The sequence below is a fragment of the Tachypleus tridentatus genome, chromosome 2 (assembly GCF_004210375.1).
Source record: "Tachypleus tridentatus isolate NWPU-2018 chromosome 2, ASM421037v1, whole genome shotgun sequence".
Lineage (NCBI taxonomy): Eukaryota > Metazoa > Arthropoda > Merostomata > Xiphosura > Limulidae > Tachypleus > Tachypleus tridentatus.
This window is the reverse complement of record NC_134826.1, coordinates 86,012,630-86,036,196: the sequence shown is the minus strand read 5'-3', so window position 1 is coordinate 86,036,196 and position 23,567 is coordinate 86,012,630. Positions and strand designations below refer to the sequence as shown.

Genomic DNA, 23,567 nt, shown 5'->3' with positions numbered 1-23,567 from the left:
CAATGGGAATATCACTGACATCGAGAGGATTTTGAAAGGTTTTGTTGCTAATCACACCAGAAGGTGTGCTAATTGCCCTCTTCAAAACTGAAGAAACAACACTTTTCTTTGGAGTATGATGGTTTGGAGTTTGAGAGTGTTCTTCAATTCTGCTCCTATTCCTTACTTCACACTAATGCACACTAATTTCTTGTAGTTTTGTTTGAGCTGCTTCAACATCCATTCTGTCTAACAAAACAACTGGAAAACTAGCCAGCTTCACTCTGTTTAGTGCATTTTCTTGTCTACCACATAGATTTGGAGAATCGTTTTCAACACATGTGTTTCTTGAACTTTTTGCTCTTGATTACTTCTTCATAAGGTAAGAAGTAAAATTAACAGCGTTATCTTTAACTATTTGCTGGGCTCCAGGGATAGAATGACTTCCCGTAACTGTCAACATCAGAATGTTTGGTAAAAGGTATTTCATAACAATGAAATCCAACAGCTCAACATCTCCATGCAGAGGCTGACAAAGATGTTTCAAATCGATAAAGCTAACAGTGAAATATCTGGTCTCTTCTTTCGAGTATTTTCAATCTGATGATGACTGTCAAAGAACAAACATTTTACACAGTTCTGTTAACTGCTGGATAACATGTTTAATGAGATGTATATTAAATTTCGGAGTAAAGCCTTCCAATAAGGTAGTAAAATCAGAAAGTGGATTGGATAAGATATTGATTAATTTCCGAAACTCTTCAAGAGACAGGTCAGTTGTCTGCAGAACAACAGGAAAGTTGTTATCTCTAACGTACCGTAACGATCTTCTATCTAAGTCCAAATATGCTGGGATAGGGTTCCAGATTGAATAAATATCATATTACTTATCTCATTTCTGTCAGACTTACTTGGATGGCAAAACAAAAACCTAGAGAGATAATAATAGTATAGTTGTTATTAATTTTGTTGTGAAACGTTTTCATATAAATACATCTTTAATAATTGGTTTTTAAACATTTGTATTTGTAGCAACAGTGTTAACAATAGATCACTGGTATTTGGGACTTAGTATTTATTTTCAGGCCATAAGTATAAATACAGTGGTTTTAGATCAGTGTAACATTTATGTGTTCATGTTTCATTAGATGTAATGTGTGGGTTTTATTTAGAAACTTAATACTGACATACACTTTTAATTTTACTTATTCTATGATATTATTGTCTTTAAGGTTAATTTAATTAAATAATAAGGTTTGCTTTTGTTTGTTTGTTTTGAATTTTGTGCAAAGCTACTCAAGGGCTATCTGCGCTAGTCATCACTAATTTAGCAGTGTAAGACTAGAGGGAAGGCGGCTAGTCATCACCACCCACCGCCAACTCTTGGGCTACTCTTTTACTCTTTTTTTTGGGCTCAGCGGTATGTCTGCGGACTTACAACGCTAAATACCGGGTTTCGATACCCGTGGTGGGCAGGGCACAGATAGCCCATTGTGTAGCTTTGTGCTTAATTCAAAACAACAACAACAACAAATACATATATAATACGATTATTAATAAAAATGGTAACAGAAGTCCCAGTTTCAAATCTTCAATAATTAGCGGGTCAACGATGACCGACAGTCATGCATATTTTGTTCTGTAATGCGCTAAACTTTCGTCACCTGCGTAAAACAAACAACCTTCTGAGCAAATTCAATGTTTTATAATCTCCCATCTGGGTTATGACCACTCCTCAAACCATCAAGACAATATATATATATATGTATACATGAATCGTTGTAGGATTTATCATTGTTACAGCGTTCTCTCTACCCAAATAAACTTCATCCAAGAATATCTAACTAGCCTTGTTCGCCTATGTAAGTAAAGTTAAACACGAATATGAAATAGCCTGAAAAAATAGTATCCTTACACAGAAACAAAATGCTTGAAAATATAGATCGCGTTAATCAATTAAAATCTCTCTTACATCAAATTATCTTATTCTCGTTAATGATTCGACAGTTACAAATGATAAAACTGATGTTTTGTCCCAGTACTCTTTATCATTTTCTATAAGTAAGGATTTCCCAAACTGACAATTCATAATTCTAACAAATGAATCATAATGGTTATATTGAATGTTGTTCAAGTGTTTTTGGCATAAAAAATAATAACAATAATAAAAAGTTATCTTTTTTCTCTTTTTTGCCACGACATGAACTGTCCTTAAAGGGAAGTTCAAGAATTGATGGTGGGTTTTATTTACTAAATAAAATATGTTTGTGTGTGGGTTTAATCTTAACAAGGGGGTGTCTGCGACAGGCCCACAATAGCTATTCTACAGACTTTATTTTTAGCTCAAAAGTAAAACTAATGAAGAGAAATTTAAAAACGTTAAGATAAAATCTTTTCAAATACGATGTAAAACGCTTAATCCGTCTCTGATTTGAAAACCAATTAATGATTCAAGTAACTTTTACTTAAGTTTGAAATAAAATAAAATGCCGATTGGTACATAATTAAATAGCGTCTAGACTAGCTTTGTCTTGATATCTGTTTTGGTTTTGAATTTCGGGCAAAGTTACTCGAGGGCTATCTGCGCTAGCCATCCCTAATTTAAAAGTATAAGACCAGAGGGAAGGCAGCTAGTTATCACTACCCACTGACAACTCTTGGCCTCCTATTTTACTAGCAAATAGTGGGATTGGCCATCACATTGTAATGCCCCACAGCTAAAAGGGCAAAAACGTCTGGTATGACAGTGATTCGAACCGGCAACCTTCACATTACGAGTCAAGTGTCTTAACCATCTGGCTATCTCGGGCCGCTGATATCTGGTAAGGAACCTCCTAGGTTGAATAATTAATATTAAAATACAATAACAGTAACTTTTACATAAGGTAAATTTTGACTTTTAATAATTTCATCCTTTCGACCTTTGGTAAGGCATAATCATCAGTTAGAAATAGTTGTTATTGTATTTTGAAATTATCTGTTACCTTATTTTCTGAGGTACGAAATTATACCGTATTATACCGTGATACTTGCCAGGTTAGTTTTGTTTTCCCTGTAATGAATTAACTACAAAATAATAAGTTGAATACATAATCCTTTTATCTTTCGTTAAATTCAAACCTACGAAATATATTAATAAACTAGATATTTGGTGAAACGACCTCTAACGTGTTTTCTTTCAACAGCAGATAAAAGCAAAATGAAGAGTAAGAAAAATATTTTTTCAAGTTCATACGTCATGCTGTGTTGTATCGTACAGTTTATAATTATTTTCGTGATTTATGGCACGTGCACGTTACACTAACGTCACGACAGTACAAATTACAACGTTAAGTACCCCTTATATGGCATCATTTTAGTGTTTACTGACTGAGAGACAGACAGATAACACCCTACAGTATAATAGTGCAAATGGTTAAAACAGAAGATCACCAAAGGCTCTCTTACACCGCAATAATAGTAAAAAAAGAGCCGCTGTGTATTCGGAGAGCGGTTGAGAATTGATACCATGTGATTAGTATCCTCCGGTGTAGGGTGACGTGAGTGGGGAGAAAACAGTTGTAGTTAAAGTACAGATTGTTGTTTTTCTTTTATATTAACATGGATTAAAAGTTAAAGTATCCAATTAGTTTCATGCTATACGGATGATAGTAAAAAACATAAAAACACCATATGGTTATTAAAAAAGTTGTCATTTAGTGTCTAAAATTTGAGCCAAAATGCAGATAAATCCAGTAAGTAATTTCAATTGAAAATATCAGTATTAATCAATTCAGAGAATCCTACAAGGGTTTAGAAAATTATGAACTCTCGATCTTTAACATATTTCTGTTCAAATGTATGATAGTCTAAAACCAAAAACACCAACTAAATATCCATTGTAAGTTAGAATTTATCTTTCTCTACACATATAATCTCATAAGGAGTTTTTTCTAGATCACTAGTGCCCCGATAAAGTTCATGCTAATAATACCATTTTGTGGATCAGATAATGATTATTGTATAAAGAACACTTTTATGTAATAACTTGACCACTAACCAAATATCGTCATATCACTAGGTAAAATACATCTAAATAGTCAGCATGACTTCCAGTATTATCAGAAAAGTACAGAAAACACACTAAGCATTTTCCGCAAAGCCACTTAACCCCAAAGTTTTAGTATTTAACCTTCGTCTAAACAATTAATTAAGAAAAATGACTATTTAGTCGTATGTAGTCAGTAACGTAGGTTTTTGAGGGCCGAAAGAAGGCCAGTAAGGCCATATCTTGACCACTTGTTAATAGCTACAATTAATGAATTTAAACTTGTTTCTTGTAATACAATACATTACGTTGTATATATGCAATATAAAAATTCAGTATCCTACTAAAATCATAAAAACCAGATACTTACAGATCGTCACACACTGGTTACCTTAGTGTGACATGATCGTCTAGATCTTCAAAATGACGAAACAAAATATTTCTCCACTTCACGAGAAACAGATTTTCGTAAACGGTGGAGAAACTTCTTCAGAGAATTTTTCGATTTTTTGTCACTGAAATAGAAACAATAATTACAAATACTGAATTTGTTTTGGTACATTTACACAAAGTGAATTTCATCAGAGAAGATCTATAGATCTATATTTATTTATATAAACTGTATTATATTGATAAATCCTGGCATTAGGTTTAGTGGCTAATAACTTTGATAACATTGACAAATGTCACGATTCACGAATTTAAACAAGTTCAAACATAAAAAAAAATATTGTTCAATCAATTTGACAGTATGAGTAGTGTCTCAACAACTACTAGATCTACCGTATACCAGCTAAACTGAAGAGTCCTAATATTACATGAAATACTTCGATAACACAGGGTTTAGTAGACGTGATGTAGTTTACAACTTGAAGTTCGTCCTGTGAAATTAAACGTGCTAGAATATTTACATGTTGGAATAAATATCGACTAAATATTCAATGTGTATTCGAGGGTCACGTAAAATACGTCACCAAATTTGTCATCCTGATTTTCAAATACAAGAATTAAAGGTTCAGATAAAATTATAATTGAAAATCGACATTTAGAAAGTATTGAAGACAAAGATGACATGAAAGGTTGCGTTTAGCTGTCCCGGCATGACCACGTGGGTAGGAGGGCCCTGGACTCTTAATCTGAGAGTCGCGAGTTCGAATCCCCGTCACATCAAACATTCCCGCCCTTTCACCCGTGGGAGAATTTTTAATTCATGGTCAATCCCACTATTCTTTGATTGAAGAGTAGCCCAAAAGTTAGCGGTGTGTGGTGATGACAAGCTGCCTTTCCTTTAGTCGTCCGCTGCTATATTAATGACAGTTAGAGCACATGGCTTTCCTGTAGCTTTACGCGAAATTCAAAACAAACAAACAATTATAACACCATGACTACTTGATAGTAGCTAATACACAAAACAAATAAACAATGATAACACCATGACTGTTTGATACAACTAATACACAAAACAAACAAACAACTATAACACCATGACTGTTTGACAGTAACTAATACACATCACTGATGTATGTTCTTCAAATCTATCAATATATATGTTCACCATGGTGATTGAAAGACAACGATAAAGAAAAATATATAATATACATTAACTGATACACATATTTTTCAAACCGAACGTGTCCTATCTGATTTAGAAAACATATGGAAACATCTTTCTAGTTTCAAAATGTTTATTCAGTATTTCACCTGTATCGTAACTTCATAAATGCTACATTTGGCTAGGTTGTTTTGAATTTTGTACAACGCTACATGTGGGTTATCTGCGCTAATTGTCCTTAACTTAGGAGTTATAGACTAGAAAAAGAAGACATATAATAAACACCACCCAATGTTAACAACTGGGTTACACTTTTACCAACAAACAATGAGACTGATCATCATATTATATCAGCCCCCCCCCCAGCTGAACTGAAAGTGTGTTTGGTATGACGGGAGTTCAAATCTGCGTCCTGCAGATTGTGAGAAGAGCGCTCGGAGAACTATTTAAGCTAAGTTTCAGGTTTATTTCAAAATACATACCTTTCAGGTACGTCCACTTTTTCAGTTTCAATGATTTCCACCTTATAAGTTTTGTCTGACAATATAACTGAAAAAGAAAGATTATAAAATTGTTTTCATCAATAACTTCATTTCTAACTGGTATATTTATGAATCATTATATACACAGACACACATCAAGATACGTATATAAGACGTGAAGTGAACATTTTTTTTTTTTCTAGGAGAAAACACTATACTTAGAAACTAAAAATTATATTTTATTACAACTTTGTACCCACAAAGAAAACTTAGAAACGTAATATAACTAATTAAAGAGTATAACACCGTCTATAGGTTAAGCCCATACATAATAGATGGGTCTCTTATTAAAGTTCAAAAACTTACAAAATAATATATAAACCCTGGTCTCCTACCAACATTCCATTCCATACCAGAAATTACTATTCTCTAGAATAACTTGAGCATTGACATTAAACGTTGAAAGAAAATAAACACCTTATTACCTAACCCTGAATAACTTCTACTACAGAAACAAAACAAGGCACATACATAGTATCCCATGCGAATGTGTTAAGATCACTTCATTATATTTATAAATCTTTGTATGCCTGTTCATTGTTGTATTAGCCTAATGATGTTATTTACTAAAGCATTAAATATTGACCTGGAAGAAACTGTAATAGAGAGACAGAACGTGATTTAAAATATCGTTTACATTTAGTATGTAGAAGAAGTAAAAATAATGATAATTCGGCCATAGCAGACTATTTACAACAATCATAATTAAAATATTATGAGTGAAGGTAGTCATTTTGGGCTTAACCGTAAGGTATTAGAACCAATGATATCCGTGAAACACTGGAAATATGAAAGAGGAAACAAATATAATGAATCATGAAACAGAGACGAAACTCAAACGTATTCCTTTGTAAGAGACTTCTCATAATGTATTTGTTTTATCTGAGATACACTTGTTAGACACTGTAAAACAATGTTTATAAATGTTATGAGTTGTGTAAGAACTCAACACTGAATTCACGATCCACAGTTTGGTGTTTAAACTACAATAATCATTAGAGGGACGTGAATGTTGTTGATACGTACATCTTCTATAGAAAAAGAGAGTATTTTTGATCTTCAATTGGGGTAAATTTGAGAGGGGGAGAGGAGGAGGTTTTTCCTCTTGTTTACAAATAACACAAATGTTTCAGAAAGATTCTCACTGAAACTTTTAAAGATATATTTTACCTTCTTCATTGGAAGCGAAAGAGACACTTTTCATAATTTTTCGCTGTTTGTAGATCATCGGATTCTAATGAAACAAAAAATATGTATATTTAACCAAAACTTTGTTCCTTTGTTTAAATTTAAGCCAAAGCTACAAAATGGACAAAATGAATTCTATTTCTATTATAATCAAAAATAAAGTATAAATATAATAACATTTTAATTTATAAAGGAAAAGTTATTGATTAATTATGCTTGTTTATTTTGAATTTCGCGAAAAGCTACTCGAGGGCTATGTGTAACAATAGAGAGAAGGCAACTAGTCATCACCACCCACCGCCAACTCTTGGGCTACTCTCTTACCAACGAATAGTGAGATATTCCAGTGCTTAATTAGATATATTTGTATGATATTTACCTGGAATAAATTTATTTTCATCAAATAATCGATATTTGTATAGAGGAGGATGAGCTTTGATGATTATCTAGCCCAAATGTTAGAAATACATTGAACTCATCTTATTTTTAAGTATCACGTATGTAGTTTTTAATATTTTCGCCTAGCAATATCTACTCCAAATATTAATGTGTCCTTGATATAAATCTATGATGGTTTGTTATTTTTATAATTTAACGACACTTCGGTGAATATAAGTGGAGAACAAATAATATTAATGTTAAATTATTTTCAACGATAATGAGATTTATCAATATAAATATACGTCCAATATACACTGCTGGCCAAAATCTTAAGGCCAACGAACATAAAGAAAAAATATGCATTTTGCGTTGTTAGACTCAACCACTTATTTGAGTAAAGCTTCGAAAGATGAAAATAAGAAAATGGAAAACAAAAATAAAAACCTCTTTTAGCATCTAATATGGAAAATGTGAACGCTATGAAATTAGCCTAAATACTAGCTGGTCAAAAGCTTCAGATCATATTGAAACGAAGCATTAATCGGTAAACACGTAACGAAATTTAATAATTTATGTTCAAGCAAAAGCGTTGAGAACATTTCCACTGACATCTCCTGTTTTACATTGGGTAAAAACAAGACAAAGGCTAAAAAGCTGACAGAGTTTGAACGTGACAGAATTGTCGAGCTGCAAAAGCAAGGCCTCTCTCAGTGTGCCATTGCAAGTGAGATTGGGCGTTGCAAAACTGCTGTTGAAAATTTCTTAAAAGACCCGAGGGATACGGAACGAGGATTTCATGTGGTCGGCTCAAGAAAATTTCGCCGGCGTTGAGCAGGACGATTCGACGGGTTGTCCGGCAAGACACCAGCCGATTGTCGAACCAGATTAAGGCCCTTACGGACGCAGAATGCGGCTCTAGAACAATAAGACGGTATCTACGAGAAAAAACTTTAACATCTGTAAACGTTTTCAAAGGCCAAGCCTCCTTCCACACCACGAAACAGCTCGATTACACTTTGCTGAGAAGCACCAAACATGGGACGTAGAAAAGTGGAAAAAGGTTTTGTTTTCTGATGAGACAAAATTTAACCTGGATGGTCCAAATGGCTTCCAACGTTACTGGTACGATAATGATATCCCACCGGAGTCAGTTTATACACGACACAATGAAGTAGGTTCTATCATGATCTGGAATGCTTTCTCCTTTATGGAACAATGGAGCTTCAGGTTATGCAGGGGCGTCAAACAGCAGCTGGCTACATTGTCATGTTGGAGAGAGCATCCTTATTGACTGAAGGCCCTCGCTTGTGTGGAAATGGCTGAATCTATCAGCAGGACAACGCGGCAATCCACAATGCCAATGTCAGGATAAAGAACTTTTTCATGGCGAATAACGTGATTCCTTTGGACCATTCAGCGTGTTCTCCCGAACTGAACCCCATTGAAAATGTTTGGAGGTGGATGGCAAGGGTAGTCTATAGAAATGGACGTCAATTCGAAACAGTATTTGATCGTCGTGAAGCCATCTTCACTATTTGGAATATCATTCCAGCCAGCCTTCTGCAAACGCTTATATCGACCATGCCAAAGCGAATGTTTGCAGTTATTCGCAATGACGGCCGTGCAACTTAGAACTGAGACCTCTTGTTGGGCATTTCTTACCCTGTTTAGGACTTCTTTTGGGTATTATCTTAAACTTTGGCCAGCTAATATTTGTGCTAATTTCATAATGTTCACATTTTCCCTATAAAATGCTGAAAAGGTTTTTTATTTTTATTTTTCCTTTTCTTATTTTCATCTTTCGAAGTGCTACTCAAATAAGTGGTTGAATCTAACATCGCGAAATGCATATTTTTTCCTTATGTTCATTGGCCTTAAGATTTTGGCCAGCAGTGTGTATATAAAGATAACATTACTTTGTGTATGTGACAACCTAAGAGAAAATTCGTTAATCACCTGGTCCATCGGAACTTGTAACTTAGTTATAGTTCATACACTTCAGACTGTAAAACACATTTGTTTATTTTTTGTTGATTTTTAAAATATAATAAAATCATTTTAAATATAATAGATTAGTACGTTATAGAACTTAATCTTTAATGTCAAAGAATCAAACTTAAAGTAAATTTGAATTTAGTTCAGAAGAGTGGACTGTATATTCAAATTACAATATACATTTAATATACCAAACCATATATTTCAAGTGTAATATAAATGCAATATGAATAAACGTTTATTTCAAGTGGAAGTACAATTATGAGTAATTAGGTTTATCCGGGGTTCACTATCTAGTTGATCTATATTTTATGTATCAGTAGGTTTGCTGTTTAATTAGGTGTACATACAGAATGTTTTTATGTTTCTCTTATCACTTGTCCAGCATGACTTAGGAATTAAAATAGATTCGCAGTTCGAATTATGTTACTGTAAATTTACTCTCTTGATTTTCAGGCTGAGAGTTCGGTGAAATCAGGTAATTCGATTACAGTAGCTCATACGTTTGTAGCGGATGGTGTTTACCACCTACTTTCTAGTCTACCACTTGAAAATTAAGGACGAACAACACAGATAACTCTTTTAATCGTTATGTTTTCGTTCGAAGCTACAGTTATATTCACTATTCGTCCTGATTTTAAATATGCAGAACTAGACATGGGTTTGTTTGTTTGTTTTTGAATTTAACCCAAAGCTACACGAGGGTTACCTGTATTAGCCGTTCTTAAGTTAGCAGTGTAAGACTAGAAGAAAGGAAGGCAGCTAGTCAACAACAACCACAGCCAATTCTAGGGCTACTATTCAATCAATGAATAGTGGGATTGACCATAATTTTATAACGCCCCCATAGCTGAAAGAGCGAGCGTATTTGGTGAGAGGGGGATTGGAACCAGCGACCCTCAGGTTACGCGACGAGCGTCCTAACCACCTGGCCATGTCGGCCCGAACAAGACATGGCCTACTTTTGATTTATACATGGTAAGAATAATCGTCCCAGTTTAATAATCACAAAGCTATAACCTTTGAAATAAGTGGAAGTTCTGATACCTCATACAGTATGTTATATTCGTTGGGAAAGTCTAACGTTCCCATAACAACAGATGCTTTTTTAAGCAGGATTTTAAGGGTTTAATAACTTCTACCTGCTTTGTTTTTTCTGATGATATATTTGAAAAGAAAGATTATAAAATTCTTGTCATTAAAACTTCATTTCTGAGAGGCTTCTAACTGATATATTTACGAATTATTATGCACACAATCACACACACACACACACATCAAGATACGTATATCAGACGTGAAGTAAACAATTTTCTTTTCTTTTAGGGAGAAAACCCTATATTTAGAAACTCACTATTACATTTTATTACAACTTTGTACCCATAAAGAAGACTTAGAACCTTAATAGAACTAATTAAAAAATGTAACACCGTCTACAGGTTAAGCCCATACATAATAAATGGGTATTTGCTTAAAGTTCAAAACCTTAAAAAATATTATATAAACCCTGGTCTACTACCGACATTCCATTCTATACCAGAAATTACTATTCTCTAGAATAACTTGAGCATTGACATTAAACGTTGAAAGAAAATAAACACCTTATTACCTAACCCTGAATAACTTCTACTACAGGAACAAAACAAGGCACATACATAGTATTTCATGCGAATCTATTAAGATCACTTCGTTATATATATAAATCTTTGAATGCCAGCTCATTGTTTTATTAGCCTAATGATGTTATTTACTCAAGCATTAAATCTTGACATGGAAGAAACTGTAATAGAGAGACAGAACTTGATCTAAAATATCGTTTACATTAAGTATGTAGAAGAAGTAAAAATAATGATAATTCGGCCATAGCAGACTATTTACAACAAACATAATTAAAATATTATAAGTAAAGGTAATCATTGTGGGCTTAACCGTAAGGTATTAGAGCCAATGACATCCGTGAAACATTGGAAATACGAAAAAGGAAACAAATGTAATGAATCATGAAACAGAGACGAAAGACGTATTTCTTTGTAAGAGACTTCTCACAATGTATTAGTTTTATCTGAGATACAATTGTTAGACACTATACAACAATGCTTATAAATGTTATAAGTTGAGTAAGAACTCAACATTATATTCACGTTCCACAGTTTGGTGTTTAAACTACGATAATCATTAGAAGGACGTGAATGTTGTTGATACGTACATCTTCTATAGGAAAAGAGAGTATTTTAGATCTGCAGTTGGGGTAAATTTGAGAGGGGGGAGAGGAGGAAGTTTTTCTTCTGGTCTACAGATAATACAAATCTTTTAGAAAGATTAACACTGAAATTTTTAAAGATATATTTTACCTTGTTCGCTGGAACATATAAAGACATGTTTGACAATTTTAGGCTAGTTGCAGGCCATCGGTATCATGTTATTCTAATGAAACAAAAAATATGTATATTTAACCATAACCATAATTTAAGCCAAAGCTACAAAATGGACTATCTGTGCTCTGCTTATTACAGGTATCGAAACCAGGTATCTGACGTTTTAATTCCTCATATTTGTCATTGTGCCACTGGATACACATCCAAAACACAAAACAAAAGACTCTCTCGTGGGTACGAATAAGAAAATATTGATGTATCTGGCTTTTATTTCCTTTTTTTTTATTAACTTCTACTGGTATCGTAACTCCAAAGCTCGCTCTTTATGAAATAGTTTTACTGAGAAACTTTAAGAGAAAAACATACAAATACTGCTTTTCAACTAATATAATATAATAATATAAATGCAATTTATTTTTATATAATTTCATATTTTCATTTACTCTTTATTTTCTGTAAGTCTCAGTAAATATTTTCTTGATTTCTCAATTTCTATCGTCTTTACACAACCAATTTCTTCTGCGCTCTGACAGTGAGGTATTCAGAATAGCGCCAAATATTTATAAAATATTTTTCAAAAAATAATTTTTAATGTTTTACATTACGATCTTAAAAAGGAAACACATAAAAATATAGTGATTTGAGAACTTTTCATTTTTAAAATGCATTCAATATACTGTTTACTGGCATATAGAAGACTTTTTTCAGGTCATCTAGTGTGTAATTTATATAAATATATGTCTAATTTTAAGTTATGCAATACAGGTTACATTAAATTTATAAAATTAAGTTGTGGTTTTATATATATATATGATAAATTTACATTCATTCCATGTTAGATTGTTTGTAAATTGTGTATTTTATGGCAGTAAACGTTTTAATGAAGATAACTAAAGAACCACATTTTCATGTTTTCTCTTTAGGGGTAGTCATGTAAAACATAAAATATTACTCTTAAAATATTTTATAAATTGTTGATGCTCCCAGCGGCATGTCTGTGAACTAACTACGCCAAAACCTGTTTTTAATATCTGTGGTGAGCAAAGTAAACATAACCAGTTGTGTAACTTTGTGCTGAACGTTATATAACCTGATCGTGTGGATTTGCGTTGTCGACGTTCTTGTTGTTTCTCCATTTTGCAAGGTCGATATTCATGTTTCCTGGAGAAAATGTTTTGTATGGTCCTCTTAATACGATTTTTTACACCCTGGAGAAACTTTTTTGACGGATATTTGTGATTTCTTGTCACTAAAATAGAAACAATAATTACAAATACTGAATTTGTTTTGGTACATTTACACAAAAGTGAATTTCTTCAGAGAAGGTCTATACATCTATATTTATTTATATAAACTGTGTTATGTTAATAAATCCTGGCATTAGTTTTAGTGGCTAATAACTTTGCTAACATTAACTAATATCACAGTTCACGAATTTAAACCCAAACAATTATTGATCAATCAGTTTTACAGTATGGGTACTGTCTCAACAACTATTAGATCTTCCGTATACCAGCTGGTATTACATGAAATACTTCGATAACACAGGGTATAGTAGATGTGATGTAGTTTACATGTTCCTGTCCACTTTCATTCACAAGTTATTATATTACCTATACTCCATGGTAACATTTCCTAGAATAAAAATGGCTCCAAAAAATGTATCGGGATATAAAATAGTTGAAGTTCGTCCTGTGAAATTAAACGTGCTTGAATATTTACATGTTGGCATAATATCGACTAAATTTTTTTATGTTTGTTTGAGGGTCACGTAAAATACGTCACCAAATTTGTCTTCCTGATTTTCAAATACAAGAATTAAAGTTTCAGATAAAATTATAATTGAAAATCGACACTTAGAAAGTATTGAAGACAAAGATGACATGGAAGATTCCGTTTAGCTGGCCCGGCATGAGCACGTGAGTAGGGCACGAGACACGTGATCTGAGAGTCGCGAGTTCGAATCCCCATCACATCAAACATTCCCGCCCTTTCACCCGTGGGAGAATTTTTAATTCACGGTCAATACCATTTTACTTTGTTTGAAGAGTAGCCCAAAAGTAAGCGGTGCTTGGTGCTGACTATCTGCCTTTCCTTTAGTCGTTTGCTGCTATATTAATGACGGTTATGGCAGATAGCTTTCTTGTAGCTTTATGCGAAATTTAAAACAAACAAACAATTATAACACCATGACTGATTGATAGTAACTAATACACATCACTGGTATATATTCTTCAAATGTATCAATATATATGTTCAACATGGTGATTGGAAGACAACTATAAAGACCGATATATAACATACATTAACTGATACACATATTTTTCAAACAGAACGTGTCCTATTTGATTTAGCAAACATATGAAAAAGTCTTTCTAGTTTCAAATTGTTTATTCAGTACTTCACCAGTTTTCGTAACGTCATAAATGCTACGTTTGGCTGGGTTGTTTTGAATTTTGCACAACGCTACACGTGGGTTATCTGCGCTAATTGTTCTTAACTTAGGAGTTATAGACTAGAAACGGAAGACATCTAATCAACACCACCCAATGTCAACACCTGTGTTACACTTTTACCAACAAATAGTGAGACTGATCATCATATTATAACAGACTCCCTCAGCTGAACTGAAAGTGTGTTTGGTATGACGGAAGTTCAAATCTGCGTCCTGCAGGTTGTGAGTAGAACGCTCGGAGAACTGTCTTAAGTGAGTGTCAGGTTTATTTCAAGATAAATACCTTTCAGATACGGCCTTCTTTAAAAGAAATGGATGTTCTGACACATCATGCAAGGTGTCATCTTCGATACGTAAGTCAACAGGTGAGGTTTTCTTGAGGCAGGAATTTTGAGTGTTAGTAGCTCCCACCTCATTAGTTTCGTCTGATAAAATATCTGAAACAGAAAGATTATAAAATTGTTGTCATTAATAACTTCATTTCCAAGAGGCTTCTAACTGATATATTTACGAATTATTATACACACAATCACACACTCACACATCAAGATACGTATATACGACGTAAAATAAACAATTTTTTTTTCTTTTCAGGGAGAAAACCCTATATTTAGAATCTTACTATTACATTTTATTGCAGCTTTGTATCCACAAAGAAGACTTAGAAACTTAATAAAACTAATTAAAAAATGTAACACCGTCTACAGGTTAAGCCCATACATAATAAATGGGTATTTGCTTAAAGTTCAAAACATTACAAAATATTATACTAACCCTAGCCTTCTACTGACATTCCATTCTATGCCAGAAATTACTATTCTCTAGAATAACTTGAACATTGACATTAAACGTTGGAATAAAAATAAACACCTTCTTACCTACCTCTGAATAGCTTCTACCAGAGGAACAAAACAAGGCACGTACATAGTATCCCATGCGAATGTATTAAGATCACTTTATTACATTTATAAATCTTTGTATGCCAGCTCATTGTTGTATTAGCCTAATGATGTTCTTTACTCAAGCATTAAAAGGAACGTGTACCTGTACCTCACGTTAGAGGTTTGATTATTGGTTAATGCATTTAAAATAAACAAATATTTTATCGTATATTTAAATCGACAGATAAGATACAACAAATATTTGATAATACTAAAGTTAACATACAGTTAACAGAGAAAATTCATAAATTTGAATGTTGATATGGAAGAAACTGTAATGAACAGACAGAACGTGATCTAAGTATCGTTTACATTAAGTATGTAGAAGAAGTAAATATAATGATAATTCGGCCATAGCAGACTATTTACAACAAACATAATTAAAATATTATGAGTGAATGTTGTCATTGTGCGCTTAACCGTAAGGTGTTAGAGCCAATGATATCCGTGAAACATTGGAAATACGAAAAAGGAAACAAATGTAATGAATCATGAAACAGAGACGAAAGACGTATTTCTTTGTAAGAGACTTCTCACAATGTATTTGTTTTATCTGAGATACAATTGTTAGACACTGAACAACAATGTTTATAAATGTCATAAGTTGTGTAAGAACTCAACATTGTATTCACGTTCCACAGTTTGGTGTTTAAATTACCATAACCATTAGAAGGACGTGAATGTTGTTGATACGTACATCTTCTATAGGAAAAGAGAGTATTTTAGATCTGCAGTTGGGGTAAATTTGAGAGGGTGGAGAGGAGGAAGTTTTTCTTCTGGTCTACAGATAATACAAATCTTTTAGAAAGATTAACACTGAAATTTTTAAAGATATATTTTACCTTGTTCGCTGGAACATATAAAGACATGTTTGACAATTTTAGGCTAGTTGCAGGCCATCGGTATCATGTTATTCTAATGAAACAAAAAATATGTATATTTAACCATAACCATAATTTAAACCAAAGCTACAAAATGGACTATCTGTGCTCTGCTTATTACAGGTATCGAAACCAGGTATCTGACGTTTTAATTCCTCATATTTGTCATTGTGCCACTGGATACACATCCAAAACACAAAACAAAAGACTCTCTCGTGGGTACGAATAAGAAAATATTGATGTATCTGGCTTTTATTTCCTTTTTTTTATTAACTTCTACTGGTATCGTAACTCCAAAGCTCGCTCTTTATGAAATAGTTTTACTGAGAAACTTTAAGAGAAAAACATACAAATACTGCTTTTCAACTAATATAATATAATAATATAAATGCAATTTATTTTTTATATAATTTCATATTTTCATTTACTCTTTATTTTCTGTAAGTCTCAGTAAATATTTTCTTGATTTCTCAATTTCTATCGTCTTTACACAACCAATTTCTTCTGCGCTCTGACAGTGAGGTATTCAGAATAGCGCTAAATATTTATAAAATATTTTTCAAAAAATAATTTTTAATGTTTTACATTACGATCTTAAAAAGGAAACACATAAAAATATAGTGATTTGAGAACTTTTCATTTTTTAAAATGCATTCAATATACTGTTTACTGGCATATAGAAGACTTTTTCAGGTCATCTAGTGTGTAATTTATATAAATATATGTCTAATTTTAAGTTATGCAATACAGGTTACATTAAATTTATAAAATTAAGTTGTGGTTTTATATATATATATATGATAAATTTACATTCATTCCATGTTAGATTGTTTGTAAATTGTGTATTTTATGGCAGTAAACGTTTTAATGAAGGTAACTAAAGAACCACATTTTCATGTTTTCTCTTTAGGGGTAGTCATGTAAAACATAAAATATTACTCTTAAAAATATTTTATAAATTGTTGATGCTCCCAGCGGCATGTATGTGAACTAACTACGCCAGAAACCTGTTTTTAATATCTGCGGTGAGCAAAGTAAACATAACCAGTTGTGTAACTTTGTGCTGAACGTTATATAACCTGATCGTGTGGATTTGCGTTGTCGACGTTCTTGTTGTTTCTCCATTTTGCAAGGTCGATATTCATGTTTCCTGGAGAAAATGTTTTGTATGGTCCTCTTAATACGAATTTTTACACCCTGGAGAAACTTTTTTGACGGATATTTGTGATTTCTTGTCACTAAAATAGAAACAATAATTACAAATACTGAATTTGTTTTGGTACATTTACACAAAAGTGAATTTCTTCAGAGAAGGTCTATACATCTATATTTATTTATATAAACTGTGTTATGTTAATAAATCCTGGCATTAGTTTTAGTGGCTAATAACTTTGATAACATTGACTAATATCACAGTTCACGAATTTAAACCCAAACAATTATTGATCAATCAGTTTTACAGTATGGGTACTGTCTCAACAACTATTAGATCTTCCGTATACCAGCTAAACTGAAGAGTCCTGGTATTACATGAAATACTTCGATAACACAGGGTATAGTAGATGTGATGTAGTTTACATGTTCCTGTCCACTTTCATTCACAAGTTATTATATTACCTATACTCCATGGTAACATTTCCTAGAATAAAATGGCTCCAAAATGTATCGGGATATAAAATAGTTGAAGTTCGTCCTGTGAAATTAAACGTGCTTGAATATTTACATGTTGGCATAATATCGACTAAATTTTTTTATGTTTGTTTGAGGGTCACGTAAAATACGTCACCAAATTTGTCTTCCTGATTTTCAAATACAAGAATTAAAGTTTCAGATAAAATTATAATTGAAAATCGACACTTAGAAAGTATTGAAGACAAAGATGACATGGAAGATTCCGTTTAGCTGGCCCGGCATGAGCACGTGAGTAGGGCACGAGACACGTGATCTGAGAGTCGCGAGTTCGAATCCCCATCACATCAAACATTCCCGCCCTTTCACCCGTGGGAGAATTTTTAATTCACGGTCAATACCATTTTACTTTGTTTGAAGAGTAGCCCAAAAGTAAGCGGTGCTTGGTGCTGACTATCTGCCTTTCCTTTAGTCGTTTGCTGCTATATTAATGACGGTTATGGCAGATAGCTTTCTTGTAGCTTTATGCGAAATTTAAAACAAACAAACAATTATAACACCATGACTGATTGATAGTAACTAATACACATCACTGGTATATATTCTTCAAATGTATCAATATATATGTTCAACATGGTGATTGGAAGACGACTATAAAGACCGATATATAACATACATTAACTGATACACATATTTTTCAAACAGAACGTGTCCTATTTGATTTAGCAAACATATGAAAAAGTCTTTCTAGTTTCAAATTGTTTATTCAGTACTTCACCAGTTTTCGTAACGTCATAAATGCTACGTTTGGCTGGGTTGTTTTGAATTTTGCACAACGCTACACGTGGGTTATCTGCGCTAATTGTTCTTAACTTAGGAGTTATAGACTAGAAACGGAAGACATCTAATCAACACCACCCAATGTCAACACCTGTGTTACACTTTTACCAACAAATAGTGAGACTGATCATCATATTATAACAGACTCCCTCAGCTGAACTGAAAGTGTGTTTGGTATGACGGAAGTTCAAATCTGCGTCCTGCAGGTTGTGAGTAGAACGCTCGGAGAACTGTCTTAAGTGAGTGTCAGGTTTATTTCAAGATAAATACCTTTCAGATACGGCCTTCTTTAAAAGAAATGGATGTTCTGACACATCATGCAAGGTGTCATCTTCGATACGTAAGTCAACAGGTGAGGTTTTCTTGAGGCAGGAATTTTGAGTGTTAGTAGCTCCCACCTCATTAGTTTCGTCTGATAAAATATCTGAAACAGAAAGATTATAAAATTGTTGTCATTAATAACTTCATTTCCAAGAGGCTTCTAACTGATATATTTACGAATTATTATACACACAATCACACACTCACACATCAAGATACGTATATACGACGTAAAATAAACAATTTTTTTTCTTTTCAGGGAGAAAACCCTATATTTAGAATCTTACTATTACATTTTATTGCAGCTTTGTATCCACAAAGAAGACTTAGAAACTTAATAAAACTAATTAAAAAATGTAACACCGTCTACAGGTTAAGCCCATACATAATAAATGGGTATTTGCTTAAAGTTCAAAACATTACAAAATATTATACTAACCCTAGCCTTCTACTGACATTCCATTCTATGCCAGAAATTACTATTCTCTAGAATAACTTGAACATTGACATTAAACGTTGGAATAAAAATAAACACCTTCTTACCTACCTCTGAATAGCTTCTACCAGAGGAACAAAACAAGGCACGTACATAGTATCCCATGCGAATGTATTAAGATCACTTTATTACATTTATAAATCTTTGTATGCCAGCTCATTGTTGTATTAGCCTAATGATGTTCTTTACTCAAGCATTAAAAGGAACGTGTACCTGTACCTCACGTTAGAGGTTTGATTATTGGTTAATGCATTTAAAATAAACAAATATTTTATCGTATATTTAAATCGACAGATAAGATACAACAAATATTTGATAATACTAAAGTTAACATACAGTTAACAGAGAAAATTCATAAATTTGAATGTTGATATGGAAGAAACTGTAATGAACAGACAGAACGTGATCTAAGTATCGTTTACATTAAGTATGTAGAAGAAGTAAATATAATGATAATTCGGCCATAGCAGACTATTTACAACAAACATAATTAAAATATTATGAGTGAATGTTGTCATTGTGCGCTTAACCGTAAGGTGTTAGAGCCAATGATATCCGTGAAACATTGGAAATACGAAAAAGGAAACAAATGTAATGAATCATGAAACAGAGACGAAAGACGTATTTCTTTGTAAGAGACTTCTCACAATGTATTTGTTTTATCTGAGATACAATTGTTAGACACTGAACAACAATGTTTATAAATGTCATAAGTTGTGTAAGAACTCAACATTGTATTCACGTTCCACAGTTTGGTGTTTAAATTACCATAACCATTAGAAGGACGTGAATGTTGTTGATACGTACATCTTCTATAGGAAAAGAGAGTATTTTAGATCTGCAGTTGGGGTAAATTTGAGAGGGGGGGGAGAGGAGGAAGTTTTTCTTCTGGTCTACAGATAATACAAATCTTTTAGAAAGATTAACACTGACATTTTTAAAGATATATTTTACCTTGTTCGCTGGAACATATAAAGACATGTTTGACAATTTTAGGCTAGTTGCAGGCCATCGGTATCATGTTATTCTAATGAAACAAAAAATATGTATATTTAACCATAACCATAATTTAAGCCAAAGCTACAAAATGGACTATCTGTGCTCTGCTTATTACAGGTATCGAAACCAGGTATCTGACGTTTTAATTCCTCATATTTGTCATTGTGCCACTGGATACACATCCAAAACACAAAACAAAAGACTCTCTCGTGGGTACGAATAAGAAAATATTGATGTATCTGGCTTTTATTTCCTTTTTTTTTATTAACTTCTACTGGTATCGTAACTCCAAAGCTCGCTCTTTATGAAATAGTTTTACTGAGAAACTTTAAGAGAAAAAACATACAAATACTGCTTTTCAACTAATATAATATAATAATATAAATGCAATTTATTTTTATATAATTTCATATTTTCATTTACTCTTTATTTTCTGTAAGTCTCAGTAAATATTTTCTTGATTTCTCAATTTCTATCGTCTTTACACAACCAATTTCTTCTGCGCTCTGACAGTGAGGTATTCAGAATAGCGCCAAATATTTATAAAATATTTTTCAAAAAATAATTTTTTAATGTTTTACATTACGATCTTAAAAAGGAAACACATAAAAATATAGTGATTTGAGAACTTTTCATTTTTTAAAATGCATTCAATATACTGTTTACTGGCATATAGAAGACTTTTTTCAGGTCATCTAGTGTGTAATTTATATAAATATATGTCTAATTTTAAGTTATGCAATACAGGTTACATTAAATTTATAAAATTAAGTTGTGGTTTTATATATATATATGATAAATTTACATTCATTCCATGTTAGATTGTTTGTAAATTGTGTATTTTATGGCAGTAAACGTTTTAATGAAGATAACTAAAGAACCACATTTTCATGTTTTCTCTTTAGGGGTAGTCATGTAAAACATAAAATATTACTCTTAAAAATATTTTATAAATTGTTGATGCTCCCAGCGGCATGTCTGTGAACTAACTACGCCAGAAACCTGTTTTTAATATCTGTGGTGAGCAAAGTAAACATAACCAGTTGTGTAACTTTGTGCTGAACGTTATATAACCTGATCGTGTGGATTTGCGTTGTCGACGTTCTTGTTGTTTCTCCATTTTGCAAGGTCGATATTCATGTTTCCTGGAGAAAATGTTTTGTATGGTCCTCTTAATACGATTTTTTACACCCTGGAGAAACTTTTTTGACGGATATTTGTGATTTCTTGTCACTAAAATAGAAACAATAATTACAAATACTGAATTTGTTTTGGTACATTTACACAAAAGTGAATTTCTTCAGAGAAGGTCTATACATCTATATTTATTTATATAAACTGTGTTATGTTAATAAATCCTGGCATTAGTTTTAGTGGCTAATAACTTTGATAACATTAACTAATATCACAGTTCACGAATTTAAACCCAAACAATTATTGATCAATCAGTTTTACAGTATGGGTACTGTCTCAACAACTATTAGATCTTCCGTATACCAGCTGGTATTACATGAAATACTTCGATAACACAGGGTATAGTAGATGTGATGTAGTTTACATGTTCCTGTCCACTTTCATTCACAAGTTATTATATTACCTATACTCCATGGTAACATTTCCTAGAATAAAATGGCTCCAAAATGTATCGGGATATAAAATAGTTGAAGTTCGTCCTGTGAAATTAAACGTGCTTGAATATTTACATGTTGGCATAATATCGACTAAATTTTTTTATGTTTGTTTGAGGGTCACGTAAAATACGTCACCAAATTTGTCTTCCTGATTTTCAAATACAAGAATTAAAGTTTCAGATAAAATTATAATTGAAAATCGACACTTAGAAAGTATTGAAGACAAAGATGACATGGAAGATTCCGTTTAGCTGGCCCGGCATGAGCACGTGAGTAGGGCACGAGACACGTGATCTGAGAGTCGCGAGTTCGAATCCCCATCACATCAAACATTCCCGCCCTTTCACCCGTGGGAGAATTTTTAATTCACGGTCAATACCATTTTACTTTGTTTGAAGAGTAGCCCAAAAGTAAGCGGTGCTTGGTGCTGACTATCTGCCTTTCCTTTAGTCGTTTGCTGCTATATTAATGACGGTTATGGCAGATAGCTTTCTTGTAGCTTTATGCGAAATTTAAAACAAACAAACAATTATAACACCATGACTGATTGATAGTAACTAATACACATCACTGGTATATATTCTTCAAATGTATCAATATATATGTTCAACATGGTGATTGGAAGACAACTATAAAGACCGATATATAACATACATTAACTGATACACATATTTTTCAAACAGAACGTGTCCTATTTGATTTAGCAAACATATGAAAAAGTCTTTCTAGTTTCAAATTGTTTATTCAGTACTTCACCAGTTTTCGTAACGTCATAAATGCTACGTTTGGCTGGGTTGTTTTGAATTTTGCACAACGCTACACGTGGGTTATCTGCGCTAATTGTTCTTAACTTAGGAGTTATAGACTAGAAACGGAAGACATCTAATCAACACCACCCAATGTCAACACCTGTGTTACACTTTTACCAACAAATAGTGAGACTGATCATCATATTATAACAGACTCCCCTCAGCTGAACTGAAAGTGTGTTTGGTATGACGGAAGTTCAAATCTGCGTCCTGCAGGTTGTGAGTAGAACGCTCGGAGAACTGTCTTAAGTGAGTGTCAGGTTTATTTCAAGATAAATACCTTTCAGATACGGCCTTCTTTAAAAGAAATGGATGTTCTGACACATCATGCAAGGTGTCATCTTCGATACGTAAGTCAACAGGTGAGGTTTTCTTGAGGCAGGAATTTTGAGTGTTAGTAGCTCCCACCTCATTAGTTTCGTCTGATAAAATATCTGAAACAGAAAGATTATAAAATTGTTGTCATTAATAACTTCATTTCCAAGAGGCTTCTAACTGATATATTTACGAATTATTATACACACAA

The 23,567-nt window shown here is 32.8% G+C and overlaps 1 long non-coding RNA gene across 7 annotated transcripts; it reads right to left on the bottom strand.

The window, feature by feature from the left end:
• Positions 1–578: 578 nt before the first annotated feature.
• On the bottom strand, positions 579–23,472 carry LOC143236088 (uncharacterized). Of its 7 annotated transcripts, none has more exons than XR_013019493.1 (7): positions 23,322–23,472; positions 19,056–19,209; positions 14,778–14,931; positions 13,130–13,288; positions 6,041–6,107; positions 4,377–4,521; positions 579–910 (listed from the first exon to the last, which is right to left on the bottom strand). It is a non-coding gene; the product is annotated as an uncharacterized LOC143236088 (long non-coding RNA). The 7 variants fall into 7 exon arrangements; XR_013019489.1 differs by lacking the exon at positions 23,322–23,472 and adding an exon at positions 19,654–19,834; XR_013019486.1 differs by lacking the exon at positions 23,322–23,472 and adding an exon at positions 19,650–19,833.
• Between the last annotated feature and the right edge of the window lie 95 nt (positions 23,473–23,567).